General features: G+C 45.7%; 1 protein-coding gene and 1 long non-coding RNA gene across 5 annotated transcripts in view; both read right to left on the bottom strand.

The window, feature by feature from the left end:
• LOC143738200 (uncharacterized) overlaps positions 1 to 17120 on the bottom strand; it is a 113122-nt gene that overhangs the window by 90599 nt on the left and 5403 nt on the right. The gene's annotated exons all lie outside the window — the stretch shown is intronic.
• LOC143738208 (uncharacterized) lies at positions 16258 to 17000 on the bottom strand. The gene is made up of 2 exons (XR_013203851.1): positions 16944 to 17000; positions 16258 to 16804 (listed from the first exon to the last, which is right to left on the bottom strand). It is a non-coding gene; the product is annotated as an uncharacterized LOC143738208 (long non-coding RNA).

Genomic DNA, 17120 nt, shown 5'->3' with positions numbered 1-17120 from the left:
TGACTCGAAAAAAGATTTTTTCATTTGGATGAACGAGTTCGAACAGGATCACGAACGTGCATCACAGAACAGAGCAAGGCGAGCATTTGTGCTTATAAAACTTAAAGCTTTTTATTTATTTTTGAAATGACCGATCGTTTCACTAGATAAGACCCTTATTCATCGTATGGTATCGTTTAAAGCCCTTTGAAGCTGCACTGAAACTGTCATTTGGTCCTCGAAACGTTTGTGTCCTATTGAAGTCCATTATATGGAGAAAAAGCCTGGAATGGTTTCATCAAAAAACTTAATTTCTTTTCGACTGAAGAAAGAAAGACATGGACATCTTGGATGACATGGGGGTGAGTAAATTATCAGCAAAAGTTTTTTTTTAAAGTGAACTAATCCTTTAACATTATCTTAGTAGCTATAACTTATAGAAAGAGTGCAACCTTATAAAGTTTCATGTATTGCAAAATACATAATGATTTGAGGACCAAGTTTGTAGTCAAAGTATGGGCAGGCCATAGTCAATGTAAAGCATATTGTTGATGTTTCGTCCCTATTAGTGAATGTTCCATAACTGTTTATAATCCGCCGTCATCGGTGGTCCTGCTTACCAGCCTGTGCGTTCACGGCAGGCTCCGCTGTGGGGGAGGAGCTGTGGAGGGAGGGCTGTAGTGCAGCAAAGAGCAAGGGGGTCGGACCTGTAAGTTGTGCTTGTTCAAATTTTCAGGCTAAGTCAACATTTTCTCAAAACTCCCTAATGTAGCTTTAAACCTGAATGCACACACACTCATGGGGACTCATGTCACTTTGAGGACCTAAATTGAGGTACACAAGCTTATAAATCATACAAAAAATTTCTTTTGAAAATGTAAAAATGCAGAAAGTTGTGTGATGGGTAGGTCTAGAGGTTGGGTTAGTGTACTGTAAGGAGACAGAATATACAGTTTGTTTGAGGCTACAGTATAAAAACATTACGTCTATGGAGAGTCCCCACAAAGATAGTGGATCTGTGTGTGTGTGTGTGTGTGTGTGTGTGTGTGTGTTTGTATGCGCGCACTTGTGTGTGTGTGTCGTGTCCTGGTATTCCATACATTGCGGGGAAATGTCTCAACGTGGATAATAATATTAAATGCACCTTTCACCCTGTCAACCTTCATGAAAACATGACATCTGAAACATACAATAGCCTACTTTAGCCTAGTAGTCTAAATTAAAGTTTTTTTGTGCTTGACGGACGTGTTTTGCTGTTGCACCCGCGTCTCGCAAATGAAACGGCATTCTAAAAATGCTGCGCTCAAGTTAAAAGAAGTCCAACTTGCGTCTTATTACCTTGTGTTATTTCCCATTCCAATGCAACAGACGCATTCTTTATGAACAGCGCTTAGAACTAGCCATGTGTTCTACGTTACGGTCCTTCATTGAGCGCATCACAGAAGGACAGCGGTTAATCGCCTCAGCAACTTCTTCACGTATGAAGCCAAGCGCCATATCAGGCATTTCCTTAAACAGCCACAGGTCAGATTTTCCGTCAAAGTAAAGCACTTACTAATTACGAAAACGATTATTTATTTTTGCTAATTATTATTTTATTTCAGTTAGTTTTTCAGTAACTGTTGTTAAATTTGTTTAGTTTTAGTTTTTAATTTATTATGAATTTTTAATTTTATTTCAGTTTACGAAAATGTTTTTTGACCAATAGTTTTAGTCTTAGTTTCAGTTTTCGTTTACGAAAATAACCTTGCCTGCACGTCCATGAACACCTGGGCCAGGAAGACCAGCAGAATGGCCATGGCATGCAGTGAGGCGGCTGCCTGTCCTGGGCACTATAGGATTTCGCCACAAGTGTAGACGAAAAACTACAGGCTTCGGACGGGTGCTTAGGATCGCGCCGAGAAGAAGCACTCTGAGGACACAGTTATTTTAGTATCACAACAGAGCGTTCAACCGGGGGACCCCAGTGTACCCATGGGCAGCGCCCCCGTGGAGGGGAGGAAGGGTGGAGAATATCAACGAGGGATCGCTGGAAGACAGGGTCTTCGAGGATTTTGAGATCTCCTGATGCACATCCGGGAAGAAAGGTATTGGAGTGGACGGCTACAGGTGTCAGCGGCCACACCCAAAAACCAATCGTGCAGCAGCGAGTGCACAGGACAGGGTGGAAGGTTCCACTCTAGTCCGACGCTCGCGGCGGCCCGGGAAAGCATGGCCGTCATCTCAGGATCTGACTCGACAAATGCCATATGCACACCCGAAAGTGGCAGCACTGTCAAATCTTCACTTCCTGAAGATTCTAGCCCGCCCTGTGATGCTGCGATGGACAACAGATCCGATTCTGGAACGTCAAAGGACACCCGTGGGGGGTCCGAAGATGGGCCCACGGGCGTCCCGTGATCGTTCACGGGTTGCGTCAATGAAGAGGGGGGCGTGGGGCACGAACGGATAGTCGGCGCCTTTGTTCCACACCAACACCCTCAGGTCACCCTGGCCACCAGCTGAAGTAGCACCTCATGTGGAGAGTGTTAGATCGGGGTGTGGATGAGGGGACTCTCTCTCTAACGAGATCACTGAGTCTCGACCGTAATGACGCGATGGTCACGTTCCCGCGGGGAGAGCGTGAGTCATCCACAAACGCTGCTCTAGTGTGATCAAGCCCAAGCACGCAGAGCAGAGAATGTGCCCATCAAAATCGGAAATGAGTCAACCGCAACCAGAAATGCACGGGCGAGCCGTCTTTAAAAAGACGTGCCGCGTGCGAGCTCTTTTGTGAGAGAAAATAAACTCTGAGAGTGTTGAAGCGCCCGGGGAGAAACACACTCACTGGCAAACCACTGCACAGATAAGCAGGAAGCGCGCACTCGCCGGGAGATCGCCGTCACACCAACACCAGAGAATCTCGCTCGTCTGTAAAGCTGACAGTTCAGAGATGGCTTGTGGAACGAAGGATTCGAAGCGAACTTGGCTCCGAAGCGAAAAAATTCATGCATGTTGCCGGCGTCCTCCTTTTATACCCACGAGGTAAGGCGGAGATACGCTATGCAAATTCCGCAGACCCATTGCATTTCTTTGCCATTGGCTCGTTTTGTAATACTCGAAGTTGATAGGCTTTCTAAGCGAAACCCCATTCGTCGTCATCCGACGTAACTCGGAGTGACAACGAAAGGGAACTAACAATGACAACAGGTGAAACTGATTAGGTGCAAAGGACAAAACAGGGATAACAGGGGGGCGGGGAAAGGGAACGAGACAACACAAGCACATGGACCGAACACAAAGCCATGTGCTTGCACACAACACATGAGTCTGTCATGATCCTGCCCCAAGACTTAAAGAAAGACAAGGACTAGATAGCAGAATCATGACACCAAAATTCAATTTCAGCTATATGTGTAACGCATGTGTTCAATTTCTGTTTCCTGTGTTCTCTATAATTAGTTCAGTTTGTTCCCATAGTTACAATTGTGGATTATATTAAAGTCTGTTTTCCGTTCTACTTCTTTGTCGTGCAGTTCCTACAACAACCATGCAGCTCTTCAGAAGACAATTGTGTCATTATTCAGATCAAGTTTTGTTCTCATCTGATCAGATGTCAGTGCAGTCAAATCTATAATATTTCTGAATCTAAAGTGTCTTTTAAACCTCAACTGAGCAAGACAAAGTTGACAAAATAATGTATATCTTGGCTGACTCTGGCTTTGGTTCTGGCTCCTCCTCTTCTTGGTCATCCTGCTGAATTTGGCCCTGGTGTGTCCTCAGGGATGGAGGCGATGAGGAATGTTGGAATGCCTCTGTCCCGACTCCCAACTCATCATCCATGAGGATAAACCACAGCCAAGTTTCAGTCGTGGGTTTCCCACTCACTCCCTCACCTATCACAGGACACTTGCAATCAAGGCAGAGCAAATAAACCATGCCTTTTAACAACAACAACAGTCAGACACGTATGGCACCAGTCGGACGTGTGGACACAGACGTGTCGTTCAGCAAACTCACATATACTTCGTGCCTCTCATCACATACTGTTTGGCGGGGGTATTTTGTCGAACTTGAGCTTGCAGCAGAACTAGCAAACATGAGTGAGGAGCTTGCTGTTGAGCCGTGCGCACTAGTTTGGTCCATCATTGTCGTAGGGGTATCCGGAAAAATCAGATTCCCAATTTGACTGACGCACTAGGGCATTAAGAAACATGACCATGTATGCCGTGTTCACATAAACCGAACAGACCCCAATGGAAGCTCCTCAGGCCTCTGCTTGCAAGTCCAGTTTGTCCAGTCTACACTATTCTCTGACCCATTAGACCCCAATGGTATTATGACGGCGGACATTAGAGATACATTTCATACGATTCATAGGGAATTTGATGAGGTCTTCAGTCTGCAGTTTAGGGGCTATAATGGCGCTGCTGACCCCTTCAGACGAGGGTAAATATGGGGCCTGTCCAACCGCCTCAACGGAAGGGAAGAGTTACGGGAAAAGCAGGCTCAATTCGACGAACTAGAAGCACTAGGTGTTTTTCGAAAGCCGGAAGACATTGACGTTGATGTTGAATATGTCAACCCATCATCTCTTATCAAAAAACCTAATGGGGGGGGTTTGTTTCGTGTGTGTCCCTTTAAATGCAAATGAGCTGCTGCTCCTGGCACAGGAGGTGGGGCTTTATGAGAGTGTGTGTGTGTGTGTGTGTGTGTGTGTGTGTGTGTGTGTGTGTGTGTGTGTGTGTGTGTGTGTGTGTGTGTGTGTGTGTGTGTGTGTGTGTGTATCTGTGTCTGTGTGTGTGTGTGTGTGTGTGTGTGTGTGTGTGTGTGTGTGTGTGTGTGTGTGTGTGTGTGTGATGGAGAGACTCAAGAAGAAGTGACAACATGTAGAATGCAACATTTCTGAATGGTTAGTTGATGAATTTATGTTGCTGATGTAGAGTTATATATCTTCTAGTCATTGATTAGCATATTCTGTCATGAAAATCTATAAATTTGCTCGTGAGGAACTGTTGTAAGATGTCTACAGAGTGATATTCTATTGCATTTGTGTTGTGTACTGGATTGCATGTGAAAAGACGGATGCGACAGTTTGAGCAGACTCACAAATGTGCTCGACTACAACAACTCTTCCTCTTCTCAACACTGCTTGTGTGTTCCCGGGGGCGGGTTTATGTAAATTTTAGGGTTAGTGATGTCACTGGGAAGAATGTTGTGTAGTCCCTACCAGCCGTTTGTTGTAGTCCTTAAAAAACGATTTATTTAAAAGCAAATATCTTCCTTTGCTTTGAACTTTGAGCGCTGTAACTTTGCAGATGTTGTTTATGCTCAAACAGCAACATTACACACTAACTAAAGTTAGGAAAGTGAAATCATAATCAGCCACCCCTTTAAAAAAGTAAGTTACCTGGTTGCCTTAAAATTTCGAGTTAAAGCAGCTCTAAGTACGATTTTTTACCTTAAAATAATGTTTCCAAAATCGTTTCAGTTGTTCATCATGTCGTGACATGGTGAAATGCACTTATGCCACAGCTTTGCGGTCCTTTATCTGATATATCCACGCTATGTAAGATTGCCAGATCGGGTCGCGTTTCTGTAGTTCTAATGAGACATAAGAAAACTACTAATTTGACTTGCTTTATGGCAAGCGTTACAATTGCTACAATTGCTCGTTTGTGATGTCGCAATACATCATACTTTCATAAAATCATGCATCATACTCTACCTTGTCTGTGGCCATTGTTGATTCCAAAGCCGGTGCTGGATAAACAGAGAGCATGTGCGTGCGCGTGCGACAGTAGGCTGCGGTAGGCTAAATTATTTTCGACAGCGGTAATGGACAATTCCGCTTCCACCCTGTAGGGCGACCACAGAGGAAAAGTTACTTGGTGCTGCTTTAATACAAAGAAGGAGATTGGTTTAATCAACAGAATCTTAAAATATTATGTTTAGTGCTGTGCGTTAAACGCGTTATTAACGGCGTTAACGCAAACACATTTTAACGGCGTCAATTTTTTTATCACGAGATTAACGCTCTTTTTTCGGCCTAGCAAACTTTGTATTTTTTTCACATGCTGTTGCAACAACTATTAACGTTAGAAAAACTACAACATCACACCGGATAGCTAGACCGGAAACAAAACAACAGGTGCGCCGGACGTACTTGTTTGGGCTTGCGCGCCGGCCAAAGAGTAGTAGGCTAACGTTACGTGAGTGGATGGCGCGAGCGCGAGACGCCGATCTAGAGACGTGCACTCTCAACGCAATAGAGTGCGGCGCGGGACTAGATTTGATGGGCGAGTGCGAGGGCGGGCTCGAGAGGTAATGCACTCACTCTGTGTGCGGATACGGGAGAATAAAACGATTCGCGGGACTCCCGCAAACTAGAAATATCTATGAATAAACATACAAACTAATACATTTTTATTCTTATGTTGCAGAAAAGCAACAAGAACAACTAAAACAAAATAGAAACGATTTACAGGCCAGAGTTTCTTTTTATAACATGTTTGCAGCGTTGAGGGATGTAGCCAATCACAGACATATGTCTTGATTTCTTGAACGCAATGGGCAATCAGAAGCATTTAAGATAGACTCCCCTCACTGCTCAAAACAGACTTTTTGTTCAGTGCTGAATTCTGTATGCTGGCAAATCCTCAAATTATAACAAACAAAGTGAATATATTATGAAAGATGCATTGTGCAGTCAGCTTCATTGATAATAACAGATGTGTGAGATTGCGATGAACTGATGTCAGCTTTTTAGGAATTATTAAGGGAGCGCACTTTGCGCGCATTCAGTCATGCCAAACCATGCACTCAGTAGCCTGCTTGCTTTTATGTTATAACAGTGGTTTGTGTGTTAATGCTTTAATAACAAATAATTTATCAGGAGCATTTATGCTGATGTGTATGGTGGCGACACGTAGGCGAAAGTATTTGGAGGTAGCCTACAAAAAAAGAGTCTATTTGCGGGTGGGAGCGGGACAAAAATGTTGCGGGCGGGAGAAAGTAACATAGAAAGTAGTTGAGAACGTCAGTTATAACGACCCACGTATTAAAAAAATGGACGGGTTTAAATCGGGCTCTGGCGCATAATTACAGTTTATGTGTCGGGCCGGGCTCGGACACAATGCGCACGGGCTCGGGTCGGGCTTGATTTTTTCGGCCCGATCTAAGCTCTACAATGGATGACTTCAGACAGAAGCACATGGATACCACAGCTAAGAACAAACTTACTGCTGATCCACTTTTCCATGTTGATAAGAGCATTAAAATTAGAAAAAATAATGAGACAAATAGAAATCAAGGGACATTTAGAATAGATAAAAATGTGCGATTAATCGCGAGTTAACTATGGCATTAATGCGATTAATCACGATTAAATATTTTAATCGTTTGACAGCACTAATTATGTTATCTGAACCACATTAATTATCTAAGTTGATTTGACAATAGAAAATAAGTTTACAAAAAAATAATATATATATATATATATATATATATATATATATATGTATACTGTAGGGGTGTCCCCGACTAAGGATTTTCATAGTCGAATCAGAATCGTCAAGTCTACCCTAGAGTCGACTAATTGTCGAATCGTGTGTGGGGTTGGGGAGGGGGCGGGGCTTTAACATTTTAATGCTGCGATGTACAGAACATCACAAAAAAAGATAGAAGAAAATGTATAAAAACATTTCGGATCAGTAAAACTAAGAAATAACATAACTGCAGAAAGGCCACAATGCAGAAAAGATTTGCATTTCACATGCAAATCAAATTAAATCGGCTAAATTGCCTGTGCTAGCAGTCTCTAAGTAGGCTACAGAGCGCAACATCGATGCACCGAAAAATAATCAACAATTAATTTACAGAATTAAATTTAGAACAGAATATAACGTACTCGGTTACTAACGTAACCTCGGTTCTCTCTAGAGAGGGAACGAGTACTGCGTAATATCTTACGCTATGGGGAAAACCTCTTTTCCACGAGATATTGAAGCCAAAAATTATCCTTTAATTTTGATTAATGTAAAACGCTGTGCGGCAGCGTGCAGACATAGGCAAGACGGCTTGCGCGCCTATTGGCTGCCCTGCGGCAACAGCAGCAAGCCTATCGAGAGAGGCCCTGCGTGACGTGACATCCAATGGGAGTGCTTCGCGCCCATTTCGTCGCGTCCCGCCAGAATAGGCGTGGCCTTGGCCTATAAATACGCTCGACAGGCTGATACAAACTGGTTTTCATCGCTGAAGCGAACCAGCGCTGTTGTATGCACGGCAAGATACGCAGTACTCGTTCCCTCTCTAGAGAGAACCGAGGTTACGTTAGTAACCGAGTACGTTCTCTTACGAGAGTATCTCTCGTACTGCGTAATATCTTACGCTATGGGGAACACAATGTAAGACGCCGTGCGTACTGGGATCCGACACCAAAGTCCCAAGGGCAGTAGCCCGGGGCTCATATAGTGCATAATCACCGTAGACTCACAGAGAGTCGGAGAAGAAAGGCTACCAGCATCATTCCCCATGAAATAGCATCCCATAGGAGCTAGTTATGTCAATAGTATATCCCGCAGTCAGGGTGAACGCGTTCAGCCTGAACTGGGCAAAAGTACGGGCTATTCAACACCCATGGAGCTGTTCCATCGATCAGTGAGCGATACTCAATCAAAACTCAGCATTAGCATTCTGCGCCGGCGCAGCGGGACAGATAGTACTGAATTCTAGACCGACAGCAGCTTGGCCTGTACGGCGGGAACCTCTAGGTTATAGAACCTTATAAATGTAGACGGCGAGGCCCAGCCCGCCGCCATACAGATATCATGCAAGCAAATCCCACTAGACCACGAAGAGGCCATGCCTCTCGTGGAGTGCGCTCTGACACCCAAAGGACACTGCAGGCCCTTAGAAGTGTAAGCCTGCGCTATGGCATCGACTATCCATCTGGATAGGCTCTGTTTTGATGCGGCCAGTCCCTTGGAGTGTCCGCCAAACAAAACAAAGAGCTGCTCGGTCTGCCTGAAGACAGACGAGCGGGACACATAAGCTCTCAGCGCCCTGACGGGGCAAAGGAAATTAGCATCCGCCTCCTCATTGTTCACCGGGAGGGCGCACAGGGGAAATAACCTGGGCCCTGAACGGTGTGTTGAGGGATTTTGGCACGTACCCGTGCCTTGGTTTGAGTATGACTTTTGAGTCATTAGGCCCAAACTCCATACAGGACGCGGTTACTGAAAGCGCTTGTAAGTCCCCCACGCGCTTTATTGAAGCAAGAGCCACAAGAAATACCGTTTTGAAAGACAGGTGCTTCATGTCTGACAAATGGATTGGCTCAAATGGGGCACCTTTCAGGGCTTCCAGAACCGTAGAAAGGTCCCACATAGGGACTGATGGAGGTCTGGAAGGACTCAGCCTCCGAGCTCCCCTGAGGAATCGCACGACGAGGTCGTTTTTCCCCAGTGACTGGCCAGACGTCGGTTTTGCAAACGCCGTTATGGCCGCCACGTATACTTTGAGCGTGGACGGGGTTCTACCCTTATCCAGCAGCTCCTGAAGGAAGGAGAGCACTTCCGTAACCCCGCAGTCTACGGGTGAAAAGCCCTGAGCTTGACACCAGGTAGAGAACACTGACCATTTCGAGGAGTAGAGCCGTCTAGTAGACGGGGCCCTAGCCTGCGTGATCGTGTTTAACACTCCCTCCGGGAGGTTAGCGGGTACCCGTTGATGGCCCACATATGTAGGGACCATAACTCCGGGCGAGGATGCCAAATCGAGCCCTTTGCCTGAGAGAGGAGGTCTCTCCTCACCGGTATCGGCCACGGGGCAGTGCTGGTCAGCTGCATCAGGACTGGGAACCAGGTTTGGTTCGTCCATAGCGGAGCCACGAGCAGCACTGGGCATCCATTTTCCCTGATTCCTTCCAGCACTTGAGGCAGGAGCGAGACGGGGGGAAAAGCATAGAGTGGGCGTCGGGGCCATACGTGGGCCAGCGCATCCCTGCTCTTGGAGAAAAAGCTCGGACAGTGAGCGTTTTCCTGGGACGCGAACAGGTCCACCTGCGCTCTGCCGAATGTCTCCCACAGCAGTTGGATCGCCTGCGGGTGCAGCGACCATTCCCCTGCTGGGACATTGTTTCTGGACAGTCTGTCTGGTCCCAGATTCAGGTGACCAGGCACATGCGCTGCTTTCAGTGAAAGCAGGTTGTGCTGAGCCCAGTCCAGGAGGCGTTTCGTCAGCCTGTAAAGGCTTCGGGACCTGACGCCGCCCTGGTGATTTATGTACGCCACCACTGACATGTTGTCCGACCGGACTAAGACGTGGCGGCCTTTTGTCTGGGGACAAAAGCGCCTTAGCGCGTTGTCTACTGCCAGCATTTCTAGACAGTTTATGTGTAGGAGCTTCTCCCGTTCTGACCACTAGCCAAAGAACGGTCTGCCCTCGAGCAGCGCTCCCCATCCCGAGGTGAAGGCGTCCGTGGACACCACCATCACACTCGAGGGAGTCCCCAGACTCACGCCTGACTGGTACCAGTCGGCTTTGTTCCAAGGTTTCAGAGCCGAGACGCATTTCCTGTCGACCCTGAGGCGAAACAGACCAGCGGCCCAAGCCCCGGGCGGAACTCGTGCTTTCAGCCATAACTGCAGTGGGCGCATGCGAAGCAGGCCCAGCTGAAGTACTGAGGATGCTGAGACCATGAGGCCCAGCATTTTCTGAAACCGTTTGAGCGGGACTATAGAGCCGCGGCGGAAGGATTTCACGGCGCGCTGAATGTTCAGTCCTCGCTCCGGCGACAGACGTGCTGTCATAGACAGCAAGTCCATCACTGTTCCCAGAAAAGAGATTTTCTGGCTGGGAGACAGCGAACCCTTCGCCCAATTGACTGTGAGACCCAAATTCTCGAGATGCTCGAGTAAAACGGTCTTGTGTTCTATGAGCTCTGATCGTGATCGAGCTAGAATCAACCAGTCGTCCAAGTAGTTCAAAATTCGCATGCCCTGAAGTCTCAGGGGTGCGAGAGCCGCGTCCATGCACTTCGTGAATATACGGTGTGCTGGGGACAGGCCGAACGGTAGGACTGTGTATTGATATGCCTGGCCCTCGAAGGCGAATCTCAAGAATCGCCTGTGACGTGACGCAATCTGTATTTGGAAATAGGCGTCTTTCAGATCTATTGACATGAACCAGTCTCCTTGGCGCACGTGCGCGAGGATTTTGCTGGTTGTCAGCATTTTGAACTTGCGTTTCAGAAGCGCTTTGTTCAATTGTCGCAGATCTAGAATGGGTCTGAGACCCCCGTCTTTTTTCGGTACCAGAAAATATCTGCTGTATACACACCCTTCGCTCTGAGCCTGAGACAAAGGTTCTATGGCCCCTTTGCTCAGTAGTTTCGCTATTTCGGTTCGAAGTAGATGAGATACTTCGTTGTCCACCGTGGTTTCGACACGTGCCGTGCAACAGCGGGGACGTCGAGCGAACTGTAGCGAATAGCCTCTCTTTATAGTGTTCAACACCCATTCTGATACCCCGGGAAGCATTGCCCATGCATTCGCGTGGATAGCTAGAGGCAGAATGATATCCGGGCTCTGGCCGCGGCACAGCGGCGGCTGCAGAGCTTCGGTGTGCTGAGACATGAACACTGTGTTTAAAGTGTGCGAGGCGGGGGGCGCGCCGATCACGGCGGGCAGCCTGTTCGCACTCGCTTTCTCTATGACAAATTTTGGAGAGAGAACGAGCGGGACAAACCCCGTAGGGTTCAGCGTGTCTGTGAGTGAATGTAGGCGCGGGACAGCGGGCACATTTACTGCACTGAAAACACCGTCGGCTTGCGCTGACTGAATATGTGTTGGTTTCGTTTTTACAGAAACCGTGGGACACGCACTGTGTAGTGTTTGTGGGCACTGTGTCGTGGGCACATTCACTACGTTTGCACAATCGACATGAGTCGATTTTATTTGTGCTAGCCCTGAACTGTGGCGGGCTGTGTCTGCGTGTGGGAGTGGGCACTGGGACGTGGGCATTCTTACAACACTCATAACACCATCGGCTATGGCCGAGACACCAGAAAATACACTCTTTATTGGATTTATCTGGGTCGCCGTAAAAATGGCGTTAATGTGCAGGCAAGCGGGCTGTGGTACCGGCTTGTTTACTGCGAAATACACTGGAACAGTCACATTGTTTGGAACTGAACGAGAGAGAGGATTCGGTGGAGTCTGGCCGCGGCGAGACTTAAACACCGTGGGTCTTAGCTAACTGTATGTGTGTTGGTTTCGTTTTACAGAAAACGTGGCACATGCAGTGTGTAGTGTTTGTGGGCACTGGGTTGTGGGCACATTCACTACATTTAATGCACAATTGACATGAGTCGATTTCATATGTGCGAGCCCTGCACTGTGGCGGGCTGTGTTTGTGTGTAGAAATGAACACTGGGCTGTGGGCATTTTTATTACACTCATAACACCATCGGCTGTGGCCGGAATACCAGAAAATACATTGCTTATATGATTTTTCTGGGTCGCCGTGGAAACGGCATTTGTGTGCAGGCAAGCGGGCCATGGTACCGGCTTGTTTACTGCAAAATACACTGGAACAGTCACATTTTCTTGGAACTGAACGAGCGAAAAGTATCAGTGCAAGTCTGGCCGCGGCGAGACTAAATTTTATCTGCTGTGAGAGCTGGGATCGAACACGGGTCTCCCGTGCGATGGCTGTAGGTTTCGCCACTGAGCCACAGGGGGAAACGACAACAGCTTAAAATAGCTCGAGCACATAATGGAGCGTCATCACAGTTTTGTGTGTGTTGGCGTTTGTTTGCAGGCGTGCGTGTTATACAACAGGCTCAGTGCTGCAATATTGACATTTTCAGCCGCTCAAACTAAGAGAAGCTGAGAAATGTTTGAGAAATGGAGATTGGTCCGGCCTCGGCGGGACTAAAAATACACTCTTTCCTCATTTTGCCGGTGACGCATGCCCACGGGGGGCGGGGGCGGGGTAGCTTTCCTATAACGTAAAGAAAGCTAGCCGCGGTTTTGATGCTGGCCCGTTTCCCTGACGACTCGCGGGCAGAAGGGGGAGATCCACAGAGCTCGCCCAATCCTCACTGTTCAACGCGGGGATATAGCAGCTGGCCTCCTCTACAGATGCAGCTATCTCGTCGTCATTAATGGCGGAAGCGGCGGCGCGCGGCGGCCGTTGTCCGTCAGTGAGCGACTCGATTGAAGCTGGTGAAGCTGGCGGGCGAACCGGCGAGCTTTCACGGCTGGAGAAGGATCAGGGACCCGCTGAGTACGGCGCTTTGCGGCGCGGCACTACAGCGGGCGGGAGTCTCACTCACCATGGCAATAGCTGGCCTCCTCTACCGATGCAGCTATCTTGTCGTCACTAATGGCGGAAGCGGCGGCGCGCGGCGGCCGCTGTCCGTCAGTGAGCGACTCGATTGAAGCTGGTGAAGCTGGCGGGCGAACCGGCGAGCTTTCACGGGCTGGAGAAGGCTCGAGGACCCGCTGAATACGGCGCTTTGCGGCGCGGCACTACAGCGGGCGGGAGTGCAGACTCGGAGAAAAAATGCCAGGCAAGTCCTCAGAGTCACCATGGCAATAGTTCCACAGGAACGAAGCGTCTTCAAAAAGACGCTGCTCTTTTAGATAAAGAGAGAGAGAGAGAGAGTGTGAGTCGCGACGGCGAACACACACTCTAGCAGTGAAAAAGGATATTAACGCCGGAAAGCGTAGCAGGTACGGCGGCTGAAGGCGGCGAGGTGAAGGCCAGCGGCTTCAGGCTCGAAGGCTCGTCCCGCAGAAGGCTTACTATCAGACGGCGCGGCTTCTCACTCCGGATCCAGCGATGCAGTAGTGCTTCTCTGAAGAGATGAAAATCAGTTTGTATCAGCCTGTCGAGCGTATTTATAGGCCAAGGCCACGCCTATTCTGGCGGGACGCGACGAAATGGGCGCGAAGCACCCCCATTGGATGTCACGTCACGCAGGGCCTCTCTCGATAGGCTTGCTGCTGTTGCCGCAGGGCAGCCAATAGGCGCGCAAGCCGTCTTGCCTATGTCTGCACGCTGCCGCACAGCGTTTTACATTAATCAAAATTAAAGGATAATTTTTGGCTTCAATATCTCGTGGAAAAGAGGTTTTCCCCATAGCGTAAGATATTACGCAGTACGAGAGATACTCTCGTAAGAGAACTTTCTAATTAATAAAAATACAAAACGGAATAAGTCAGAATCAAGTCACAAGATGCAGAACAAATACAGTAGTTAAATTAGGTAACCCTGAGTGATCAATAAATTAAATAAAAATAAATAAATTATTAAAATAACGAAAGTATAGCCAGAATTGTCAACTTTGTCTTTTTAATTGCAGAAACAACAATAAACGCTAAACTCGAGTGACAGTTTAGCTAAACATGTTCACAGCATCCAAAAATCTAATTAGAACCGGCTGAAATGTTTTGAAATCACTTGTACCCTTCCTGAACGAGAGAGAAAAAATGTAGTCTTTCACTCTGTCTGTGTCTCTGTGTCCGTTTGAGTCTTTTCAAATTGTGTGTGCGGATAAAATACATTCTAAAACGCTTAACATGAAAAACGTTTAACGGCTTAATGTCCTAAGACAGTTATATTAAAAGATCAAATTCTGTACACACCTTATTAATATAGCATACTGTATAGCCTGCAGAAAAGCAGATGAGCCCAGAATATGAACGCAACGCGTTTAATTAAACGCTAATTTTCCTCCCATTGAAAACCGCTATGATAAAATAAATGCTTTAGGTCTACGCAACTTTTTATAGGAGAAAAATGTTGCGTTCATATTCTGGGTTTATCTGCACATAGTATGGTTTCTTAATAAGGTATACTGTGTAAATGCATTAAGCCACGTAAAAGTGTCCTTTAAGCGTTTTAAAAGCTTTTTTCACTTACTTGTTAACGTTGGCCTGCAGAAGTGCGATCATGGTTTTCCTGCTGCTAAATCCAGCCTGGGAGAATATCCTTTCTGATGGTGTGCATCCACTCTTTAGATTTTCGTATCCCAGACATTTTTAAAGATTTAAAAAACGCTCCTCTTTCGGTCACGTATCGAAAGTGAAACTTAAATCTGTCACGGGGTGTTTGAATTTATTCACGAACGCGTTAAAAATATTTATTAAAAAATTCTTCCTTTGCACATTTGTATTTACAGCATTATCATAATAGGCTCCTATATTAACGTATTGACAGAAAACCAGTAGTTCTATGTGAACTCAGACATTGACCACCCTTATATTATAACCTCTGCGAAGATTCGACCGTGAGATTGGTAGTCGAATCAGGCTCCCCCTATCGATGCATCGAATCTTCGACTATTCGGGGTCACCCCTAATATACTGTATATATATATATATATATATTTTTTTTTTTTTTTTTTTTTTTTTTACAGTGTGTGGATCTAAGGGGTTGGGCTTAACCTTGTTAGGTTTAGGGATAGAGATTACGATAGGGTTTGGTTAGACCTCCTAACTAGTTGTGACCCAAATCCGCACTATACACTATTCACTATGTACTCAACCATCTAGTGTATGAGATTTAAAAGGTTATTTTGTCATTCAGTAATAGATTTAGTGCACTTATCTGTGTATTTGAAGTGCACTTTTTCTTGTTGAATTTTCAATGTGAACACTATTTATACAATACAAAATGGCTTATTATGCAAACTGGTATGCATCTTAGGAATTTAGTGTCTCCTACTAATGAGGAGTCTGATTGGTCATTATTTTTCTTTACTGGTTATTCTTTCAAAGCAGATTGAGCTGTCAGAAGATTAATATAATACTGAATGATGTTCAGTGACTGACATGTGTGGCAAGCAGGGCCGGTGGCGCAAGTGTTAATGAGTGTTAATAACCGGTCTCGAGTCCCACGGAGGAGCTCCAGAAGGATAAAAGGAAGATTGACTACAGTGTAAGATGAGAGAGGACCAGGCCTGGGAGATTTATGTTGTTCGCCGGTTCCCGCCTCCCTCTTCCCTGAACTTTGAATATTGCTCGATTGGTGCTGAAATTCAGGGAGGAATGAGGAATGTGAAGCATCATGTGATTTAACAAAGCAGTGATTATGATCTCAGATCAACTTTTAGAGCTAACCAGCCCACATGATTGATCTGAAACCACAACACTTTTAAATGATACATAATTTATTTTGATTACTAAAATATGTGATTAAGTGATTATAATTCTACATTTAGTATGTTAATGTAAATGTCTTTGTTTTACTGCTGTTTATTTGATCAGACAACATATTTAACATTGAAGACCTGTTGAAAGTTTTATTAAATCAAGCTTTATGTGCCACAGAAGAGATTTACATTTATATTTTCTCTTGAAATCAGCTTATATGTACATATGAATGCTCCTCAATTGAATATATAACATCTAAAGATTTAGCCATACACAATGTTCATCTTTAACACGGGTCATCTCAATCATTTAAGACTATTCAAGTTTCTCTGGTGCTTAAAAAAAGGATAACATTTACCACAACATCTCAGCTTCTCTGAAATGAAAGTAGATCAGACCAACAGGAAGAGCATCTGAGCCAAAGTTGATTATTTTAATTAGTGGTAAACTTACAGCAATGCAAACAGCTGGGTTATATTGAGTTAGATTGTAAAATAAAGCACATAAATGTGTCATTTAGCTGATTTGTGGCTCATCAGATGCACGTTTTGCTGCTTTCCATCCTTTCTGCTGTCCACGATGGTAAATGATTCCTCCTGCGACGACTGTAGTCAGAAAAAACAAAAACACAGCCAGTCCAACACCAGCGAACATCAACACACGCTCCGTCACCGTCACCTCGTCTACAGAGACAGAAGAGTTATTCAAGAGTTATTCACATTATTACATTCATACAACCAGACAGTAGTACTTTAAATCATAACCAAATTTAGTAGTGGGTTTACATTAATTAAACCATCAAGATAACAACCAATGTGTTACCTGAGATTTCAACTTCTGCTTTTGGCTCTTCTGTTAAAACAAGACTTGTAAATATATAATTAGTTTAACAAACACACAATAAAAAACATTGTTTTAGTTGTTAGTTGCATATGGGAGAGTGGATTAAAATGAGCTTTGTGAAATGAAAGTTGTGCTTTTTGTGTGTTCAAACTTTTA

Source organism: Siphateles boraxobius, unplaced genomic scaffold (assembly GCF_051911475.1).
Source record: "Siphateles boraxobius isolate OS27281-9 unplaced genomic scaffold, OSU_SipBor_1 14, whole genome shotgun sequence".
Taxonomy (NCBI): Eukaryota; Metazoa; Chordata; class Actinopteri; order Cypriniformes; family Leuciscidae; genus Siphateles; species Siphateles boraxobius.
The sequence above is the reverse complement of the archived record's forward strand: the minus strand, read 5'-3'. Positions and strand labels throughout refer to the sequence as shown.